General features: G+C 43.4%; 1 protein-coding gene across 2 annotated transcripts in view; it reads right to left on the bottom strand.

The window, feature by feature from the left end:
- MPPED2 (metallophosphoesterase domain containing 2) overlaps positions 1-2073 on the bottom strand; it is a 169142-nt gene extending 167069 nt beyond the window's left edge. For both annotated transcript variants that reach the window (XM_080931599.1, XM_080931600.1), the window contains exon 1: positions 1851-2073. The gene's annotated coding sequence lies outside the window, so the exon portion shown is untranslated. The remainder of the gene's footprint in view (positions 1-1850) is intronic.
- Positions 2074-23978: the final 21905 nt, after the last annotated feature.

The following is a 23978-nucleotide window of genomic DNA, read 5'->3' as shown; positions in this document are numbered from 1 at the left end:
TTCTTTCGGAGAGGGAGGGCACGACTTTTCTCCTGAGCCTCTGACAAAGCGTGGGGTCTATATATGGTGGGGCGAGGGGGGGGGCGCACAATTCTCTACTTTGGATTGGTTTGTTTGTTTTAAATCTAGGGTGGGCAGATGGGGTGGGGGGCTGCAGCTGCACGCGCGCGCGCGCGCGCGCACACACACACACACACACACACACACACACACACACACACATATGCCCTGCTCTGTCAACAGCTCTCGCTGCCTGGTCCTGGCCACAACTCCCTCCTCATTCCGTAGGCGCTGAGTAGCCTGTGGGCACCGCTGCGGGCGGTGGAGACTGGACTAAGGACTCTAGACTCGCTCCCCCCGGATCAGCGAAGCATTTTCCCCCACCTTCCTCTCTCCCCGCGGGGCACCGACTGAAGACCGCGGTAGAATACGGACTGTGACGTCGCTGCCATCCTCGGTGCGGCATCTTAACCCCTGGTCTGGGACAGAAGCCTCCGAAGCGCCCTGGCATCTCCGAGCACACAGACAGGAGTCCGCACCCTGAGCAACCGCCTCCTCGCTCCGAGTCCCGGAGCTGCCAGGCGCCTCCCCGGGAACGGCTGGGAAGGGAAGGGATCCAGCCAGCCATCGGGCTGGAGGGGAATGTGGAGCCCACCGCCTGGCTCCCTCTTTGGAAGTCTTTCCCTTCCAGTTAAAGTTGTGTTTGTTTTCCCCTCCCTGACCTGTTAGTGTCTTCACCATCACAAATCAATTAGGCATTTTTCATGACCCGCATTCACTCTTAATTCCGGGTGTGTTGGGGGTGCGCTATAAATCAACCACATTGCTCATCTTTCCGTGCTCTTTTCTTGCTAGGGGATTTCAATGCCCTCTCGAACCTCTAGGTTTAAAAAAAAAAAAAAATGCTCTCTTCACCTCCTAGGCCTCAAAAGCCCGAAATTCAAAAAAAGATATTTTTAAAAGACAATCTTGCCACATGTAAACGTAAAGAGAGGTAGTGGCTGGGGGACCTGCACAACTACTGCTTAGGTAGAAAAGAAACTGGGCGGCCACGGTTACTTTTCCACGCCGCCGTACCCCGCCTCCCTGCCCTCTCGCTCGGCAGGCAGCGATCGCCGAGCCCGGAGAGTAAGGTCCCGGCGCGGGGGCCGGCGGAGAGCTCCGCGGCTGGAGCGCCGCGCGCGCGGGCGGCCGGAGCACAAAGCTGCACCGAGCGGTCCGGCCGCGGCGCCGAGCCGTCCGGTCGCTGCACCTGGTCAGGGGCCGCCGCGGGCGCACGGGGCTCGGGCCAACACAATGCACCCGGGCCTAGGCCGGGGCAGCTGCGGCGCGCGACCCTGGGACTTTCTAGTAAACAGATCCTAGACTCCCGGGCCCCACCCCCATCCCTTGCCCCGGGGCTTTGGCCGCGGGCTTTCGCGGATAACCCCCACCCCCACCCCCGCCGCCACCTTCCCGAGAAACCCGGCGGAGGAGGGGGCAGGGAGGTGGGGGGGACCCCGAGAGGTCGGTGGCCGAGGGCTTGGGGTTTGGGGGGAAGGGAGAACGCGGGGCGAGATGGGGAGTGGGAAGAAGGACAGCTACGCGAAGAAATTCGCTCTGGCTCGCGGGGGGTTCGGGGGCAAACAGATCCGCTCTCCCCGCGTCCTCGAGTGCTCAGGCGGCCAACCTCAGGGTCGGCGGGGCCGCCGCGCTCCGCAGCCCCCGCGCCCTCGCACGCGCCTCTGACAAGGCACCTCTCACCCGGGCTCCGCTTTGTGTGTGCATTTTTTTCCCTTCCTCTCGCGCCCGGCACCGGCCGCCTCCTCCCCCCTCCCCCGCCCTCCGCCTCCCTTCCCCGGGCGGATTACCTTTCCCGGGCTGCGCTCCGGGTCCCCGGGATGCCTTCAGCGCCCGGTGTGCGGGCGAGCCATCGCCGAGCCACCCGAGCCGGCTCGGAGCAGCGCTGGGGGCGGCAGGGGCGAGGGGAGCGGGCGGGCCAGAACCTTCGACCCCGGAGGTCCCCGCCGCCGATCCGGGGCCTGGGAGGGCGACACAGGGGCGCGGTGCGAGCGGGACACGGGGTCGCTGCGGGGGGAGGTGGAAAGGACCGGAGCAGCCTCGATCTGGGGAGAGAACGAGCGAGGGGGCGAGGAGAGGCAGCGAGGGCGCGGCGAGCGAAGGGAGCGCGAGCGGTGCAGTGACAGGGACTGCCACTGGGGTCAAAGGAGCACAGCTCCAGGAAGCTGGGCCGCCCAGGCGCCGCTTGCTGTGAGCTCCCCGCCGGGACCCCTCGCCCTGCACGCCCCTGCAGTTGTTCCGGCCCACTCGAACCCCCCACCCGCGCCCCGAGGCCGCGGGGTTTCCAGGAGAGGAGGGAGAGCGGAGGGCGAGGCCGGCAGGCTGCTTGTGCTCCCTGGGTCAAGCAGGCGGCAGGAAGCTGAGCTGCAAGTTCACCGTCGTGTGTGATCAGCGTTAAAATGATAGGGGTCGGGGAAAGGGGGGCGGGCCACTAAGCGCCAGGAAAATAGGGGAACCCCCCCAGATGGGCGTCTTCTGCAAAGAGAACACCAAGCCCCCGCCCCCCACTTATGAACCTGCCAGGCTCTGTCAGAGGTCCTGGCACAGCTCCAAAGCGCAGAACTCGCTGCAGGGGCAGGAGGAGCGACTGGGGCACGAAGATCTCAACGGATGGGGCGACCCCTGGGTCCCTCCACTCTGCTGAACTGGGCCTTCCCTACGGGGTATCACGGCTCCCCTCTCCTCAACCCTCTCAAATTGCCAGACGCACACACACCCCCTTTGGCTCTGCAGTGTTGTTCCTGGGAAAGAAAAGGCCAACCCAGCTGGTGTTTTTTCACCTTCAGGAATTAAGACAAGTTCAGGATAAGAAGGTGAAGTCAGGCAAAGGTTTTAATTGTTTCCGCAAGCCCCCCCCCCCCTTGCACACACACTCCTCGAGCTTCCTTGAGTCGCATTCCCCCTTTCCCAAAGACCTGCTCTTCCAAAAACATTTTTTTTTCTTTTAAACCGAAGTTACTTCAATTTTCTCTGCTACTTTGAAAACCTGGAGGGGAGAGGGTTGGAACACTAGGAATTGTATGCAAAGGGGGGCGGGGCAAGGATAGGGAAAGCCCCTGAAGTGGTGGGACAGAAGGCTTTTTAGAAAACTTGATTGGCATGGCTGTCTGAAAGATGAGGTGGCCCTGTGATGTTATGCCACTGTCAGAGCTGAAGGATTTGGAAGGCAACCAGATCTAATTCCTTTCTAGGAGTCAGACTCAAAAAAAAAAAAGTGCATTCTCTGAAGGGAACACCAGTGTATGTGCTCCAGAGAGAAATGTGTGCTTTGTATACTATGTGACAACTGACTAGACTTCCTGGCTGAAATTATATCCCCTAAAATTAAAAAGGAGCCATTTCAACCTGGTCTGTGGCCTCTGTGCTGAGACTAATTGGTTTCCAAGGTCTGGAAAGAAAGGGAGAGAGGCAGAAGGAGCCCCTTATTAAAAAAGAGAGAGAGAGAAAGAGAGATCAAACGGAATTCGCTTGAAAATATTTCCCTTTTACAATGGACTGTCCTGACACTTGAATTTTAAGTAGCCCATCTCTTCTGCTCAGGCAGAAATGAAGGGATGGGTTTACCGATGTGCTTTCAGTGTCTGTCCTGCCCAGAGTGTCAGTGCTCGCCTGATGTGCCCAGGGGAAAGGGCTGTGTCTCCCTTTGCCCAGCACAAACCACAGCAAGTGCCACTGACATTAAAGGGTGCCAAAGATGAGGTGAAGGGGCGATTTCATATTGTGCTGTCTTTTGGTTTTCAGCCCAACCATGAACACTAACTAGAAACATGTTCTTTTACAATACTGGGTTTTGTTTCCCAGAAGAGTTAGCGATATACTCCTTTTCTGTAAGGAGTTTGTATTTTAAGACTGATTAGACTAATCTGACCATTCCAAATAATATCACTGTGCATTACCGAACTTACACTGAGTCGTCAGTTGAAACAGCCAAACTCGTTTGAACATGAGTTGAGATGTAAATATGGGTTCGGTAAATAGCAATGTGCTCTGTTTTACTGGCACATTTTAAAGGTATTTAATGTGATTTAAAAAATCAAGTATGTGGCTCTTTAGAGAGTTGGTGGGAATTTGTATCATTTTATTGAATAGGGAAAACTGAGAAAAATTATATTTACAGCAAATTTTCAACATAAGAAAAAACCAACCTTACTGGGTCCCTGCTTATAGATTAATTGTCCAGCAATGACCATCTTGGATGTGGTTGGTAATTCTTATTCCCATTGATCTACTAAAGCCAAACAAACAAACAAGCAAAAAGGCTGAGGAAATGTAAATGAATTCAAACAGTAAGTCAGGAACAAGAGGAAGTCACTCCTCGGATAATTCTCTGTATGTGGATTTGAACTTACATCTTGAGATATGACCCACAAGGATAGGTATATCTACTCAAAGCTTACTTTAAAAATGACTGGATGCAGACCCCATCCATTTCACTGCAAACCCCGGCAAAATATTCTCTCCAGGATGCATTTAGGAAACAAAAAGAGGGAGCCCTGGCAGAACTTAGGGTAGAAGCTTAGATGTAAATGATGCTTCCCCTAAAAGTTCAGTGCTTTCTTGGAGTTTGTGCTCAGCCTCCTGTAAGAAAGACTGCTGGAACAAAACACACTAAGACCTAGGTTAGTCCTATGGCCTTTTAAAGGAATAAAATATTAACTGTCTTTGGATAATTTCAAAAAAAAAGTATGAACATCTCATGCAAAAAATACAGCTGTTTTTTTCTCTTTAACTTGTTCAAGTTTTTAATAATTATTTTTCATCTAAATCTGAGGGTCACTAGCAATGTGGGTGTCTTTTAGCACCACCACTTAGATATGATAGAAATAAATACTCAACAACAAACTACTTTTTAAGCTCCCGAATCTCCATGGTTCTTACTTTTAAAAAGAGTTTTCGGGTGTATTTATTGTAACTCCTGCTCCAGGTTGTCAAACTATGCCTTCTATTTCTTTCTGCCCTCTACACATAGGTACAGTGCACACATGGACACTTGGAAATGGTCGTTAAATGACTACATGAATCAACAGAAAAAGCTAAGGACAAAGCACATCAGTGAGAAAATCAAATGAACAACAAAGAAGAGTCCAGGCTAAGTCTGCAAGAAAGGAAGTGACGTCATAAGATTGGTGTTGGGCAAATTGGAATTTTCCATGTAGGTAAAATAATTCAGTTTGAAGGGCTTTAGTTCCTGTCTCTAGAAATATAAGACGGTTTTACAAAATTATTTCCTCAGCAAGAAACTGAACACTGACGATACTGTGTCTGGCCCATTTGAAGGTTTTTCTCTTTGAATACAGTAGGACTCCAAATGAAAAGAAACCTGAGTCAGATTGGTACCTAAATATTTACAGTTTGTCAAAATATGCTCTCAAAAGGGACCTATATAATTAATCTGATCCTTGGATATGTTTTTTTTTTTTGTGACACATTCAAAATAAATTTAAGAATAACTTGGGGGATTATTTTATTTAAAACTTCTTTTTGGTTAACAAAAATATACGTGACTGAGAAAGATTTGTGACATGCTAGAATAGATGAAATTTCACTTCTTGAAAAGTTGTATGATCAGTATACTAGAAAAGGTAAATTCGATTTAGCTTTGCTAGTAGCAGAAATAATGAAAAATCTTAGAAATTTACAAAATATTAATTCTTACTATTTTAATAAGTGATGTCTAACATGTATCAAACATATATTTACTATTACAAATAGTAGACATCTTTATTATAAATATAGTTTAATAATAGTTTAATAATATTATAATGAGCTTATATGAGCATATAATGAGCTAGACAAATATCTGTGCAATAATTACCTTGTGCTGCTAAGGACTGAACCTACAACCTGGTGCTTATGAGGCTACAACCAGCTGTATTTCAATGCCACAGTAGGGGAAATTTAAAAGATGCTGAGCATGGGTTAATGCATTTTCAGTTTTAATATCTATTCTAACAGATTCACATGCGTTTTGCTATTAGTTTTTACATGCTATACTAAGCCTTTTGACATGCCATGTTCCCAATTTTGGGAAAGATGTAGAATTTGGAGCTACTTGGAAAAGGCTTGTCAGGGAAACGAAGAACATTCTCACAGAAGTAGAGCTAAAATACTCTTAAAAGATTAATAATGTGGTAAAGCCATGTAATCTGCAAAACAATACCAATGTGTACTTTTTTCAAAATGGATAATTCAATTTAACAAGATAGCATAATTTTTCTTCTCGGTGGGGGCTGGGTGGTGGGTGGGTAGATACACCTTCTAAAACTGAGTTCGGAGAACAGCAGAAACTAAAAATTTTTCCACTAGCATAATAATTCAGTTACACAACTGCTACATTTTTAAAATATTTAAAAACGTATCTATTTAGTATGTATGTGGGTATGTAATGCCATGACACATGTGTGAACAGGGAATAACTCTCTGGGGCCAGAAGATTGAATTCAGATGGTTAGGTTTGGTGACAAGCATCTTTCTCCACCAAGCCATTGTGCTGGACCACCTTCATTAATAGTTTTGAGGCCTCGTTCTGGGCCCAACACAGTTCTTTTTCTAAACGTTTTAATGGTTTACTTATTTGCCATATGAATGCATACAGGTGTTTTGTCTGCATTTCTGTCTGTAGGTCTCGTGCATGAAGTATAAAAGGACGATGGGATAGTAAATCTGATCACTTGGAGCTGGAGTCACAGACAGTTGTGAACTGCCATGTGGGTACTGGGAATCAAACTCAGGTTCTTGGCAAGAACAACCAGTGCTCTTACACTATGCTGATAATCCACTTGTGCCCAAAGTAGGGATCTTTTCTTCACATTGTGAAATATGGTAGCTCCTCAATATCCACAAATAACCACTCCCCAGACCTCTCTGCCTCTTGAATCCCATCTGAATATGCCAAGGTCCTTTATATAAAATGGCACAGTATTGTCTGTATTACATGCACATCCTCCAGCATTCTTATCTCTGGGTTACTTAAAATACCTAATACCATGCAAACACCATGTAAATATTTGTTAATACCATGGGGGAACAATGGCAAAAAGCAAAGTGTATGTATAGTGTAGGTGCAATTGCTCTTTGAATATTTATATCTACAGTGGACTGAGCCTGCGTGTGCAGAATATCTGGGACCAACTCCCTTCAGTCTCATGGTGGAATGAAGACTTTCTGTGGAAGAAAGAAGCAGAAGGATATCACAGGAAAGAGAAGCCAGGGTGGCCAGGTACAAAGGGTGACGTGTTTTGAAGTGGGAGAAGGATTTGGAGCTGATAGATGTGGTGGCCGGAACTGCAGGGCTAAGCTAAGGACATTTGGAGGCCACAGCTGAGCCCTTGTTCAAGATGTTTGACTTTATCCTGAGGGCAACCGGAAACTGTTTAAAGATCTTAAACAGAAAAGGACCGGTAACATGATGACATTAGTGTTCGCTAAAGGTCATTCTTTCCCAGTGTGGAGAATGGATTTCACGAGGCTAGAGTGAGCACACTGAGGCCAACAGGGAGATTCTGCAGCCGTTGTTTTGAAGGGGATGCCAACTTTCGTAAGGATTAGCTGAGACAAGGGAAGGTAGGAATGCATTCAAGAAATTTGAATACATTTTAAATAATAATTCTTTAAAATGTTCATCAGAATCCCGACAATCAGGTTTCAGGCATGTGGCCCCCAGCCATAGAGGCAGGTATCCTGTCCCCAGTGACATCATCCTTAATCCTCAAAGCCAGTCTCCCAAGTCTTGCTGAGTCTTCTAGCCATCTTCCCTACATCCTACATGTCTCCCTGGAATCCCATATTTTAGGAAGAACCCCAGCACTAAATGCAACAGTTGCTGTTAGTGTGCCTTGGTTGAAGCTTACAAAGCTTTAACCATTCAGTGGTGTACATTCGTGTTTGACTGGGTTGTGGACTTGTCCTCTTTCCCTATGAAATATAATAAATGCAGGAGGCAAATGTAGTTCTGTTTTTTCTTCAAAACTTTTATCGGTAAACTTTTCACACCTGATTTTATCAGAACTGATTCCCTTATGTCTAATCTTGCACAGAGAATTCTAAAGGGGTTGTTGACAAATTATTAATTTTGCATTGAAATCTTCAAAGAGCTGGAGAGATAGCTCATCAGCTAATTGACCTGAGTTCAATTCTCAATAACCATGTCAGGTGGCTTCCAACCTCTTATAGTCCCAACGCCAGAGGATCCTGTGCCCTCCTCTGGACTAGACACTGTAGTCACCTGCACATACATGTACATGGTTGGCGGGCACACACACACACACACACACACACAGAGAGAGAGAGAGAGAGAGAGAGAGAGAGAGAGAGAGAGAGAGAGAGAGATTCAGAGAAACAGTTATGCTTTCAGGGAGGCTGAATTATAGACAGAGCGACAATAGGACCATTCTCTTGGAAATATGACAGTTCCATGCGGACCTTTGTTGTTCTTGAAAACAGATCTGTTGTAAGAACAATAATCCAGTGCTGGGCTCCTTGCTTCAAGCTATGTCACTGCTCTCCACCTTAGCAGCTCAGACTGCAAAGAGGAATGGAAATTAATAGAGGCATTTAGGACCAGTTTAATGACAACAATATTTTCCAACCTTACCCTTTCCTGGTGTTTGTGTGTTTTGAAACGTCCATTTGTATTTCTTCTGTCCTCTAGTTCCCTACAGTGCTCCATAAACAAAGTGCGATTTCTACTTAAGACAACTGTTGAAAAACCCAGATCTTGGGCAAGTGGCTTTTCCAGCTGCATCAAATTAAAGGAACAGTTACTAGAAAGTAGCTTTTGTTTTGGTTTGTTTTGGTTTGGTTTTAGGTAACAACATAGTACAATGTTAAAATCCACATTCTTCACTTAGTACAGAAGGAACTTAAGACAACAACAAAACTTTGTTTTTTCCTTTTAAGTACTTAATTACCTTGAAAAAGACTAGAAAATACAGATCAGAAAATAGAAGGCTAGATTAAAATTAATTCCATTACTCAGAAATATCTACTGTGAACATTTAGTTAAATAGATTTCTAGACAAATGTATTTTTTAAACTCAGAAGATAGATGAAAATTCGAAGGACAGAGCAGGGTTTGAATTCCGTCTATCCCTGTCCCTAACTCACACAAGTTCCACAAGCCCTTTGTGCCTTGTTTTCGTCTTTATAGAAAGACCCTGCTTTATAAAGTTATTATGAGGATTAAATGAATTAATACTTTTAAAAAGCTTAGATAATGAATTGATATAAAGGTATTATATATGACTCAATATGGAAGTATATTAAGTAAAATGATGAATTAATCTCATTCTCTATATAGCTTCTCTTCCCACTGAGTTAATACTATATATACATTTTCCATGTCATTAAGCATCTTAATAGACTAAAGATAAAATAAAAATAAAGGAAGTACAATGCATGGTCTAAGTTCAGCATACTCAAGAGTCATACTCCATCCTGGGGCACCACACACAGTAGCCATGTCCTTTCCTGTGAGATGGCTTCTCCAGAACTCAGTAGCCTTCTGATAATCAAGTTTCTGGAATCGATGTTTGAAAGACCAAACCTTTGCATTTAGTTGTCAGGTTAGCACAAATCATACTAATTCCCTGGCTTTTTGTTCATTTGTTCTTGATACAAATGAACAAAAGCTTTGGGTAGTCTGTGATTTCTAAACCTTCTGTTTCGGAAAGGTTAGGGGATTAAAGATAAGAAAAGGTGATAGAGAGGATGAGTGCATTCCAGGTACATCAATGAATGTATGGGAATATCACAAAGAAACGGCACAATTAACACACGCTTTGAAAGAAAAGGAACGGGAAGAAACGGCTAAGGAGAAAAGTGTGTTCTACAGCTCTTATGATCTGGTATCTGAATCCACTGTTGGCAAACTGGTCTTTGCGTGGCTTTGAGGCATATGGAAATTGGCGATGAAAATGTCTAGTGTAACGAGAGATATAATTCGATGAAAACCGAAGCAGTGAACTGTGAGAAAGTGTTAAACCAGTGTCATTAAACAGCGCTTCAAAAATAATGAAACAGAAATACTAACCCTCTCCTAGTAAAACTGAGCAAAGATGAGAAAAGCACATGCCTTTCAGGAAAAAAAGTTTAAATATATGAGGTAATCTTCCTTTTAATTACTATTATTACAAAGACCACTCCAAAATTCTACACCCAGACTCCTTTCCATTTATCTCTAAGTAGACAATGACATCACGTCTCCTCTAAGCTATTCAGACTCAGGAGATGGAATTGGCTCACCCAGTAGTGAATGCCATGTTTGGGATTGGCACAGAGCTTAAAGCTTCTCTCCAAATTATCCCCAAACCATAAAACACATTTGATGGTGGGCAAATGATTGGAAAAAAAAAAAACCCTCTCAACTTCAAGAACTCAGAAAAACATAAAGAACAAAAATAGAACTGTACCATAATGTATAATCATAAAACATCATAGTAGGAGAGAAACTAAAATAATAAAGAAAAAAATTCTCGAGTTGTCTGAAGACTAGTGGTTCATGAAGTCATTAAAAGTCACTTTGTAAGGTCTGAGTTTGGGGAAAAGTCAGCGGCTGCTTTGTTCTTACTCTAAGTAAAATCAAAACCTACCCAGACGCTAGACAAAGTCAGGGACTGGCTGCCTTTTTGCTTGCCTGGTTTATACTACTCACTGCACATAAATGAGTCTCGTTCAGAAAAGTCTGTGGTTCATAGTAATCCATGTCTCGGACTGGCAAAATGCCTAAACACAATCAAAGAAGGGGGATAGGAACTTGCCTTTTTAAACGGGCTAGAAAATTTGTACCAAAAGATCACAGGGCAGCAGAGACAGCTGGAAAAATTGGAGCAGGGGCTCTGATTTTCATGGCAGCGAGACACATAAAGCAGAAGGAACACGGATGAGGCACAGAGCCGAGTGTGTTGCTCAGCTCAGCGGCAACACTGTACTGAGAGGTGAAAATGTAACGTCTTCAGAGGGCTCTCAGAGCAGAGCAGAACATAAAAAAAAAAAACCTTGCTGTGGCAAAGAGTGAATATATTAGAGTCCAGCAGAACATTATAAATAAGAGCAAACAGCTAACAGAAATTGAGGAGCAAACCAGAAAGCTCCTAAATTAGTCCATGGAGAAGAGACTGCCTAGTGTTCCTCATAAGCATGTCTTTGCTGTGGGGATGGGGAGTGGGGGGTGGGGGTGGGGGTGGGGAGGGGACTCACTCTTGCAAGAATCTTGACACAAAATTCTCTGCACAATAGCTTAAAGTCCTTAGAGCCCTCAAAGAGTTTGGCCACCAGAGGGTTTCATGTCAAAGGTTTTAGGACGTTTGAGATTTTTGAAAAGAGTAATCATGATTTTTGTGCTTGTGTTTTTGTGGTTTAACCTATGATGGGCAATAAAAACTTACGTGGGGGTCTAATTTTCTGTACTTTTTAAAAAAATTTATCTGGGTCTTTCAAAGGTGCTATTTAATAGAACATCTTATGGGTGAAGTGTATTTCCTCTTACTGAAACCCTTTTGCAAACTGGATCTCCCTGGAAGTTTTATTGAGATTCTAGGAAGGGTCTCTGGGGCACCGTGACACAGGCTGGGTTCTCAGTGCACTTTGACAGATATGAAGGAAAGCAAGGTCAAAGAGTTCCCACAACACGGCTGGTGGTCGTGAAGAACCGCCATGGGCAAGTCTGTCATCATCAAGGATGCTGGCTTCTGTGAGAGAACCAAGCTAAGAAGGGGCTAAGAAACCAGACCTACAGAGAGATTTTTTAAAATGTGAATTTTTATAATAAAACACTACAAGGTCAAAATTAAATCCTGAAAACTATCAGTGGCTGAAATCACGGACAGATTTTTTTCCTTCTCTTCTTCTTCTTCTTTTTTTTTTTTTAATTTCTAAGGGCTTCATTAATAAAAGATTGTGGAAGATAATCACTCAATTACATTAAAGATATCTTCTGGAACCTTCTAGCCTCTTAGAGAAATTGACTAATAAGTTTCAGAAAGGAATGACGACAGCTAGAAATGACAAATCAGCGTTCATACTCTATTGTTCAATATTTTCGTTTTTGAATAAAGCAACAATATACTCAGTGCATTGTACTATTTGCTGGATCTTTCTCAATTTGCATAGTTGCTTTCCTGTGCTCTTTTGTCTCGAAGCTCTCTTTGTGTGGGATATTACAATGATTAACTGACAGTACATTCTAGGAAAGAAGTACTTAAAAAGTATGCATGTATAGACTGAGGCCTTTTTAAAAGGAGTAACGAATATATGCCCTGAAGATTTCTTAAACGATTAAGGAATGATAAAAAAGCATACCTGTGCTTGCACACGTGCACACGTGCACACACACACATGAGCGAGCGCATGAACTTATGCACCCTTAATATGTAAATTCCTCAGACGTGACTGGTTGAGATACTATCATGTGTAGCCAGGCTTCTATTTCTGTCATTCACACACCACCAAGCCCCGTCCCAACCCCGGTTTTTCCAAATAAACAGCAGGCCCTGAGGGCTCTTTGAACTCACCCCAGTGCTTAGCTTAGCAATCACTGGTTCATGTAGCTTATCTTTCCTGGTTCTATGTGATTTAATAGTTCCAGCCTGGCCTAGGGAATGAAAACTTCTGGGCATGTTTCTAGAAGCTTTGCACTCCCATTGTCATCTGTGACCAACCGAGTCGCCTTTCTCCACCTCAGCTGCTTCCTTGTAATCAGGCCGATTTGCAGCAATGGCGTGAAACCCAATAAAGCAGCTGTAACTGTTTGCAGCAGCAGGTTAGCCTTCTGAGCCAGGCAGGTGTGCTTCAAAATTAATCAATGAGTAAGTACCAACCTCTTGATGGTGCTATTAACTAAATATCCACCACTGAAGTGGCGTTTAATTGTTACGGAATTAATAAAGTAGGTGTTTTATTATTATTATTATTATTATTATTATTATTATTATTATTATTATTATTATTATTATTATTATATTGGGATCCCTTCGTTTTCAAATACTAGCATCTGACCCTGACTGAGGTCAGCAGCAAGGAATTTACAGAAAAATCACAGTATGGTAGCAATCAAGAAAACTTAAAGTATTATGTTTCTCCAACATGACTGTACTTCATACACAGCCTATCTCCCTGTTCTTCCAGTGTGATCCGGAGTGCTTTCCAATGAGGGGGCTGCTCTGTCTTCTTTCCTCTCGAACTGTGGTCACTTTTAAGGTTATGGTGTATCAGTTCCCACTGCAGAACTGGGTGAGCAGCTCGGTGAACCTCACAGGCTTAGTCTCAAGTCTCCAGCTCCAGGCGGGAGAAAGGCCTCCATGCTTACCACGCTCAGAGCGTCTGGTCTATTCTCCTACTGCTATTTAAGAATCTGGTCCCTCGTTAGGCACTATGAAGGATGGACCCCTGTAAAGATGGTAGGGACCAGACTCTTCTGCCTCCTACCTAGCCAAGTGTTCCTTGACTAGGTGCTGGACATGCAAGCCCCCCGTGCTAGAAGGCGAACAGAGGAAAAGCACAAGATCTCTGCTGAACCTTTATGGCGTTTCTGAGAGATGCAGAGAAAGACATGACGCCGTCACCACCACTGACTCCAGCAGCAGCAGCAGCAGCAAAAGTAGTTCTGGAAAAATCTCCAGTCAGAAGCATTTCTAGTTCCTGGATTCCACAGCTCTGTCAAGCATGTACAATAAGGACAAAGATTATGGCTGTGGCTGGGAGAAATTGAATCCACTCAGGTGACATTTGTTCCCATAATTTCTATATGTATCATATTTTTGAAAACAGAATGCAAGTCAAACCTTTGCTTTGCCTGCTGCTGATGCTAGTAAGTATTGAAACAGCCTTCACAATTTATTGACTCCTAAGAACTATTAGGCACCTATGCTCTACGCCTGTTCTTTTGGGCTATTGTTTCTCAAAATGAGTCTTTATTTTTTGCGTTTAACCTACATCAAATGCTGTGGCACTATATATAAACTCCTAGAATCATTGTTTATCTAAGATTATGCTCTGTTTCTTAAAAATAGTAGTAGTCACAGGCTTTTGCCATGGATCAGAAGTTTGACTGAATCAAATGGCCATTGACCATATGGACAGCAAATGCCACAGATTGTTTTTCCTCATTGCCAGTGTTCAAGTTTTATTTGCTGTGGCTATGTAACAGTAAATATTGTCCTATTTATAACAATCCTGTGAGCTGTAAGACAGTGGTTCTTTATCAATGAGACTTCTTCGCACTCTTAAACAAGAGAAATAAAGGCCTTAGAAAAAGAGGACATGTTGCTGCTGCTGGTGGTGGTGACAATGATATTGTCAGCAGCGTGCGTGTCTTTTCATCAGATCTCTCTCTGCATATTTCTGAAACACCATACTGTCTCACTCAGCTTTTGAGCATGGTGGCACTTAAGTATAGGAGCTTGCATGTCCAGGATGCCCTCTTTCTCATAGAGAAGGTAACTATTAAAAAAACCCATAATTTAAAAGGAATTTGAACCATATTAAATCACATTATATATTTAAACAGAACATACTGAAACCTTACATCATTGCTTAGAAAGTTCACTGTCAGTCCCTCAAATATGTATGTAATAGAATTTAAAAACATAAGAAACATGAAAAATTCATGTTAGAGACAAGACTGTTTTTAACATAGCTCTAGGCTTTTTTTGTTGCTGATGAAAGGAAAACCAAGCCAAAAACAACTTCTTTGCATGTGCATGGCCGTCTTAGTCCTTTTTATTACAGTGTAATAAGTAAGTGCATGAGATGCCTCAGACCTCATCAGAGGAGTGTCTTTGGGCAGGGAACAGTGTTTATTACAGAGACAACTAACTGGTCAGACTATAGAGAATAAATGTCTCCAGGGTGCCCAGCTATTAAGGGACATCTATATCACACACCATTCCCCACAAGGCTCATAGGACATCACAAACGGGGGGGGGGGGGGACAGAACAGTAATAAGAGCCAGAGACTGAGAAGGACCAAAGTAAAACCATGTGTGCGGCTATGACTGGACCCTTGTACTAATGAACTCACAGCCCTTAGAGTTTGCCTGCACAAGATCTGATTCACACAAAATCAAGTCAGTTCACATTCCAACCTGGTGCGGGAGGGGCACAAGAGCCCCCTCTCCTAACTGAGGAGTTATCAGAGGCAGTTGAGGGCTTGCTGGAGGAAGGGGAGTCAGTTTTTCCTGGTGTGTGGTTGCTGATTGACCCTTGTGACAGCTAATCTTGGCTGTCAACAAAATGCACCTGAGAAGAAGGCGCTTGCTTCAGTGGAGGAATTTCTTTCAGCAGACTGGCTAGTGGGCATGTCTGTGGACCCTTTTCTTGATTGCTACTCAGTATAAGAGAGTCCGGCTTACTATTCCCAGTATCATCTTTAGGTATGGGTCCTGGGTTGTGTAAGAACACTATGAGCCACAAAGAAAGCAAACTAGCAAGCAGCAATCCTCCATGGTTTCTACCTCAAGCTGCCATCTTGAGTTCTGGCTTCACTCAGTGATGACCTGTAAGACAGATAAACCATTTTTTTTCTTGGTTGCTTTTGTTGTCCATGTTTTAATCACAGCAATGGAGAAGCAATTGCTGTCCTAGTCAGTGCCCTCACACATAGGCTCATAAGGACAGCTCTCATTGGAGAGTGGGGTGCAGGGGGAAGAACAAAATCATGCAGTTGGAAGGGAGATTTAGGAGGAACCCAGGAACAGTTGGAGGGGTACACGGGAAGTAAGTGTGACCACAGCACAGGCACGCATGTACAAAATTCTCAAAGGAAAAAACAAACTGTATAGTGTTAAATTTTGCTCAGCACTCTTCAGAGCATAACTCAGTCACATTGGAAGCATCCACATTACACCTTAGTGATGTCAGGCTCTTCAACAAGATTGTGAAACTCTATCCCATCTCTATAGTTCTGGAATAGAACCTTCCTAATGCCGTGACCTGTTAATTTAGCTCCTCATGGTGCAGTGATCTCCAATCTCAAAATTTTTTTATTGCTACTTTATAACTGTAATTTTGCTACTGTCATGAATCATAATGTATGTATCTGATATGCAGTATGCCTGCTATGTGACTCCCTGTAAAAGGGTCATTTGGCCCCCAACAGGGTCATGACTCACAGGTTGAGAATCTATTCTCTATACTCATGTAACTAATTTCTCATTTCCTTCTACAGCCACCCCCAGGTAACTAACATTTTTCATCTCTATAAATTTGACTCCTCTAGGTATCTTATATAAATGCATATGTGGAAATCACATGATATTTATTCATCCTTCTTACTTGGCTTATTTCGCTTATCCTGGTGTCCTCCAAGCTCCGTTTGTGTTGCAGCCTATGTAAAGATCAACTTGCTTTATTCAGCTGGTGATATCCTACTGAATGGCTGTCATAAAATGTTTGAGCTGATTCCATTGGCTGTTGTGGATGACACTGGTGTGAACATGGGTAAGTATGTAGTTATGCATTGGAGTTTCTGTTGTCCATTCTTTTGGGTGTATATACACAGAAGTAGAATTGCTAGGTTATTATCTGTTTACTCTGTTAAAAAATGTAATCCCCATCTTCATGAACAAACATGTGCCTAGATTCAGCTAAGTATCTTATTTAAGAATCAGTTTCCTAGGGCTAGAAAATTGTCTCAGAGCTTAAAAGCACTTGTTGCTTTAGCCTAGTATCTAGGTTCCATTCCCAGCACCTTGATGGCAGCTAACATCCATCCGTAACTGCAGTTCCAGAGTGAGTCTGGGTGATTATTTAGAGTTTTTTCAGATATTGTTCCAGAGGATCAGACACTGTCTTCTTATCTCCAAGGGCACCAGAAAAGCACTTGTTACGAATGCACACAGGCCCGTAAAATCCTCCTATACACAAAATCGAAGAAAAGGAAATTTTAAAAAAGAAGCAGTTACTCAAAACAACAAACCCTTTTTGAAAAAAAAAATAGCATTTCCACAGAGTTGAATGATGAATGATTTTCAGAAGTTGATACTAACCTTTCCTCTGAGATTTGTGTTTGACCACCCTGACCTTCACTCTCAGTTCTTCTCATTAGCCTCTTCAGTCTCTGGTTCTTTCCTTCCCATCATCTGTATCTCTGAATCCTACACCTTCTACCTTCTAGACAACGGCAAAAATCTTGAGATAGTAACCTCTAAGCTTCAAGTCTAATTCCATATTCTTCAATAAGTCAATATCTGGACCTACTCTAAATAGTCACCTAGGCCTAATCGCATGTTTTCTTGTACCATTTTGTTTAACATTGTCATAGAAATTTCTATTTTAATCCGATTAAACTTTGCAGTAGATTATTTACTTAACAACCACCAATTGAACCCACTATGTGCCATTGAGTGATAATTAAGTGGGCTGGCATTTAGATCTCTAGTACTCTAGTTCCAGTAAACCTCTAAACGCTTGGGTTTAGAGGCAGGTGTGATTTTGTTATCCACAGTGGATATTTCAGACCATACTTTATAGTGTTGTTTACAAGGTGACTCATGCTGAAATAGTTTATGCTAATGAGAAGAGAAAGATGAGAGCTTTGGAGTTTTGATCTACATGATACAAGCCTGACCTCTGGGGAAGAGGTGATTGGGGTTAGATACTTAGTCACATGGGCAAGAATTCAACCAATCACACCTCTATAGTGAAACCCCAGTGCCAACGATGAACATTGAAGGAGAGCCTTTCTCTGTTAAAACAGGGGGTTGGTTTGGGTCTGGGGTCCAGCATACACTGATAAAGGCAAACACTACATACTTTGGCCACCTTAAACATTGCACTTTGTATCTTTACCCTTGAATATTTCCAATTTGTGTCTCTTTGCTAGCATGGAACTATTGTTTGGGTACTTTTGTGTAGCTGTAACCAAACTATTTGCTTTAAAAAAAAAAAAAACTTAAATGTGGAAGGATTTACTTTGGCTCACAGTTTCAGATGGCTTATGACATGGCTAGCTGGCCCTGTGTAATTAGTCGGAACATTATTACAGCAAGAACATTGACAGAGAACTTTCTTACATCTTTGTAGGCAGGAAGCAGAGTAGGAAAGGGTCAGAGGCCAGGGGTACAATCTCCAAATCCATGTTCTTCAGTAGTTTACCTGTCAGCTAGGATTCACCTCCTTACATCATCTCCTTACATTGATCACCATGTCATGATCAATGACATGTAAGTCTATGGGGGGGGGGGGCATTTCATAGTCACACACTATTAAGTAAAGCATAACATGGCCCTGACTTCTGTGAGTTGGTCTGGTATAGTAGCAAGCCTAAGAATTAATGAGAGCTTTGATGTCTGTGGTCAGTTGCTCAGAAGTAAGGAGAGATGGATTTGAAACTGTTATTTGAGAGAAGGGCCAAGCCCTTTGTCGGTAAGTCTGTCCAGATCCCAGTAGCGAGTATCAGACATCCCTGAAGTTGCTTTGAAGCAGTCAGTGACACCAAATTGAACAATACAGAATTGATTCCTTAGTTACACAGAGCTTTAAGTAAGGAAAAATCGAAATATGATGACAAACCAGAAAAACTCTTTGGGGAATAAATACATCCAGCTTACAAAACTAGTCCTGCTTATTACTTCAGATTTTAAAGCAATTTCATACACGTGACAGTCATGCCCAGAGCAATGTCAGCAGTCACCTTTCTCCCATCATAATTTGTGACCAGTTTTTAGTTTTTATTCTTCTCACTACTTCTTGGACATAATGAGATTAATAATGCTCACACAGCATGTCAAAATTATGCACAGACATTGTGACCATGAGGGGAGGAAAGAAAAGCCACAACGTGGCTAAGATTACCACGACTGTACAGAGAACCCCTGGCTCCTAGCTATGAACTGATCAAATTAGAGTTGGGAGAGATGGGAGGGTCAATGGTCCGTCTACATCACAGTGGAAAAGCTTCTCAGTGACCTGAGGCTGAGTGTAAGTGAGTTTGGAGAGTAGGAGGGTGAAGAGAGGAAGGAAGAAGGCCAGGCAGGTGTGAAGGTACTGAGATTGAACAAGACTCGATGACCTAGAGCGGAATGTGGAAAGGATCTTTAGGAATGAGGAAGCAGCAATTAGAATGCTCAGGAAACTAGAGCCTCATTATGTGGCAGTATCAGAGCGCTCTGCTTCTGTCTTCAGGGTGTCCAGGCACCACTACGCACTGGGCTGAACTGGAAAGAATGAAGCTTATTCAGTTGGGTAGAAAACAGTGTTCAGTGAATTGGCTTTCCCTAATAGAGGGTAAGAAGGGCTATATAGATCTTGGGGAGCAGGTTGCTGCTTGGAGGATGAGTGTATATTATTGGCTAGTGTCAAGGTGCTGGAATTGTCTTATTTGCATGAAGAGAAATTCCAGGTGCTTGCTGGACTTGTCTTGGGGCTGGGGCGGTGGGGAGAGAGAGAGAGAGAGAGAGAGAGAGAGAGAGTTATACTTGTGACTTGACCACCAGTCTACATGACTGTCTCAAAGATGACAGAGGTGGGGGTCCTAGAGGTTAATGGGCCGGAACATGCAGGCCCTGACCAACAAGCGAATATTCCTTCTCCTGCCAGTCTCTGGGCAAAATTTTTGGGGCTTGGACACATCTTGACCTCACTCTTGCTTCGGACTGGCTCTCCTGGTCACTCATGGCTTTCTGGTCCCACACCAGACAAGTTATTGTAATGATGGTAGAAGCCTCCTAGGCAATTCCCCCCTGCACACACATACACACACACACACATACCCACTACACACACACCAGAGATTCACACTTTTATAGTATTTTTTCTTTTTTGAGCTAAGAGCCTCTCATTAACTTGGAGCTCCTTGAATGGCTAGTAAACCCCAGGGCTCCTCTTATCACTGTCTTTCCTGAATTGGGATTACAGACCCGTCACCCACAATCATCTTTCTACATGGATTCTGGGGATACTAAGTCAGGTCCTCATGCCTGTCTTCCAGTCTGAGGCGTGCTGGCATTCTTACTGCCCTCCAATCCTCCTCATTACACATTCTGCTCCTTCATCCTAGACAGTCTTTTTCCTTTAAAAATCATATTTATTTACTTATTATTTCAGACATTGATTCTATCTGTATCTTGACTTGCCTGGAACTTGGAGTATAGACAAAATGAGCCTCAAATGCACGGACTCTTCCTTCCTTCCACTCGCTAAGACTGAAGGCACAGGTACTGGTCTCCTGTAACATACATGTGTGTGCCTTTCCCTGGAGTATATTCCTTAAAAATTGCTTCCTTTCTGAAGTGCTTGTTGTCAGAATGCTGTAGTTTAAATGCATGGTAGTTTATGTCTGATATTACAAGACTGAATAGCTGTTGTTAATTAGATTTCTCGCTCATGCCTGGACAAACCACACCAAAACAACGCGTTTCCACATGGAGAGGTTTAATAGAACAGGGACAGGACAGGGGTCCGGGTCAAGGGAAGAGAGGAGGAGGAGGAGGAGGAGGAGGAGGAGGAGGAGGAGGAGGAGGAGGAGGAGGAGGAGGAGGAGGAAGAGGAGGAGGAGGAGGAGGAGAAAGAGGAGGGTTTCAGTCTTTTATAGGGGTAGTGATGTCACTTGCTCCCAGGTGAAGGTGGGTTTTTGAACCAGTGTCTTCTGGGAATGCTTTGGCTGTTTCCATGGTGATGGATGTGCCAGGTTTCTGTCACCTGTGGGTGGTGCTATGAGCAGGGGTAGAAGTCCTAGTGCCAACAATAGCATCAGCTCTTTTTGTAAAAAGGAAATTTCTTCTTCATCTCCCCCACCATGATTCAGATTAGGACAAGTAACACACATGCTTGTTAATTGTCTGTGGTTAACACTCTGACACTCTAGTAACCCCCGCCCTTTTTCCCTCTCTCTCTCTCTCTCTCTCTCTCTCTCTCTCTCTCTCTCTGTCTCTCTCTCTGTGTCTGTCTCTCTGTCTCTCTGTCTCTCTCTCTCTCTCTCTCTCTCAATAAAAATAAAGGTTGCACGATGCTAAAATTTTATAAAATGTTTTATAAACTCGTCTCAGGGTACAACATTTTTATGAATACAAATTTAAGTTCCAACTAGAGTAAGTCTTAAGAATACAGTATTCAGCCACCGTGCACACAGAGGTGAAAAAACAGACAAACAGAAATTACATGAAATCTTGAACGTTGTTGCTGAATGTAATGAGCATTTTTTTTCAGTGCTAGAATTTTGGACTAGGGTTTCCAGAAAAGGCTGGTGTGTTAAATGTGTAGCCTTCAGCTCAGAACTACTAAATGTTAGACTCTTTAAGACATAGGACTTCATTGGCTGCTCTAGAAGTTTCCCAGGACAGCTCTGACGGAGACTGTAGGACACCAGTGTCTCCCTTTCTTCCTAGCCATTGTGAGGTGAGCGGTGTGATCTTCCAGACCTTCTCCTCATGATTGCCTTACCACAGGTTCCTAACCACCAGGGATGACAGACCATCCATGGGCTGAACCTTCTGAGTCTATGAGCCACAATATAGAATCCCTCTTTTAAATGATCCTAGCTGTTCAGTTACAGTCGTGGGGAGCTGACCAACAAAGTCACTCTGATGCATGTGACTCACCAAGCTCACCAGAGTCCTAATAAGAAAATTGGACACTTGGAAGAAAATCGATGTAGACCTAAGGCGTCTACGTTCTGTCGCTGGTAGGAGGAACGGTCAAGAGTAATGTCCCAGCGTTTGAGTCCAGCTCAATGGTAGTGATGCTTGATAATTATTTACACTCCAAGAAATGGAGCCAGAGAGATTGCTCAGTGGTTATAAGTGAGTGCAGCCATCGGTACAGAAATAGGCACGTGGATCAATAGAATAGAATAGAAGATCCAGAAATGAGCCCTCACATATATGGTTACCTGATTTTTGACAAAGGAGCTGTAAACATTCAATGGAAAAAAGGACAGCCTATTCAACAAATAATGTTGGTCCAACAGGCACTCAGCATGCAGAAGATGAAAATAGACCCTTTCTTATCTCCTTGTACAAAGCTCAAGTGTAAGTGGATCAAAGATCTCCACATTAAACCAGATACACTGAAACTATTAGATGAGAAAGTAGGGAAAACTTAAAACATATAGGCACAGGAGAAAATTTTCTGAACAAAACATCAATGGCTCAAGCTCTAAGGTCAAAGATTAACAAATGGGACTCAATGAGATTGCAAAGTTTCTGTAAGGCTGAGGACATTGTCAAGAAAACAAAACGGCAGCCAACAGAATAGGAAAAGATCTTTACCAACTCCACATCAGATAGAGGCCTAATATCCAAGGTATACAAAGAACTCAAAAAGCTAGACACCAGAGAATCAAACAACCCTATTAAAAAATGGGGTACAGAGCTAAACAAAACGTTCTCAATTGAGGAATATGGAATGGCTGAGAAACATCTAAGGAAGTGCTCAACATCCTTAGCCATCAGGGAAATGAAAATCAAAACAACCCTGAGATTCCACCTCACACCAGTCAGATTGGCCAAGATCCAAAACTCAGATGACAGCAGATGCTGGCAAGGTTGAGGAGAAAGAGGAACACTTCTCCACTGTTGGTGGGGTTGTAAACTGATACAACCACTCTGGAAATCAGTCTGGCGATTCCTCACAAAATTGGACATACTACTACCTGAAGACCCAGCTATTCCACTTCTGGGCATATACCCCAGGGACACTCCAATATACAACAAAGATACATGCACCACAATGTTCATAGCAGCTCTATTTATAATAGCCAGAAGCTGGAAAGAACCCAGATGTCCTTCAGTAGATGAATGGATACAAAAATTGTGGTACATTCACACAATGGAGTACTACTCAGCTATCAGAAACAATGACTTAACCAAATTCTTAAGAAAATGGTTCCATCTAGAGAATATCATCCTGAGTGAGATAACTCAGTCACAAAAGAACAGACATAATATGCAGTCACTGATAGTGGGATGCTAACCCCAGAGGCTCGCACTGCCCCAGAAACAACTCACAGACTGTGTGAAGTCCAAGAAATAAAGAAAACAAAACAAAACAAAACAAAAAAACATTATGCTCAATTCTTACACACCTAGAAAACGTTGACTAATTCCGAGTTACATCCTGTTTTACATGTACTTTTTGCTCATTGTAACTAGTAAGACCTTAATGCAGAGTATCAAACCTTAAAAAAAAAAAAAGAAAAAAAAAGCCAAGCACTGACAAAAATGTATTTGTATACATTTATGCAAAAATGTTTAAAATTTTTTTCTTTTATCTTTGTTTTTTAAAATAAAGTTTAAAAAAAATAAGTGAGTGCGGCTCTTTAAGTTGATTTGAGTTTGGCTCCAGGCACCCAACTTTGGTGGCTCCAGGATGATCTGACACCTCTGACCTTTATGGACATCTGTAGTCATGTAAACCTACACACACACACACACACACACACACACACTTAAAATAAAATAAATTTTAAAGTGCTGAGGACTCCCTGCCTAATAAACTCTTGTGACACCATTCTGTGTTCAGCACTTCGAGGCAACCACTGCAGTAGTCACTACTCTGATCACTGGAAGTTTGGGCTTGTGAAACTGAAGGCATGAATTTTAAATTATGTATACAAGTTGAAATATAAAAGAAAAACTACACATGTTTCCTGGCTGGTTTTATGTCAACTTGACACAAGTTAGAGTTATCACACAGAGAAGGAGTCCCAGTTGAGGAAAGGCCTCCATGAGATCCAGCTGTAAGGCATTTTCTCAACTAGTGATCAAGGGGGGAGGGTCCAGTCCATTGTGGGTGGTGCCATCCCTGGGCTGGTAGACCTGGGTTCTGTAAGAAAGCAGGCTGAGCAAGCCAGGGGAAGCAAGCCAGAAAGTGATACCCTTCATGGCCTCTGCATCAGCTCCTGCTTCCTGACCTGCTTGAGTTTCAGTCCTACTTACTTTGGTGATGAACAGCAATGTGGAAGTGTAAGCTGAATACCGTCCCCC

Source organism: Micromys minutus, assembly GCF_963924665.1.
Source record: "Micromys minutus genome assembly, chromosome: 17".
NCBI lineage: Eukaryota > Metazoa > Chordata > Mammalia > Rodentia > Muridae > Micromys > Micromys minutus.
This window is presented reverse-complemented; position numbering and strand designations above follow the sequence as displayed.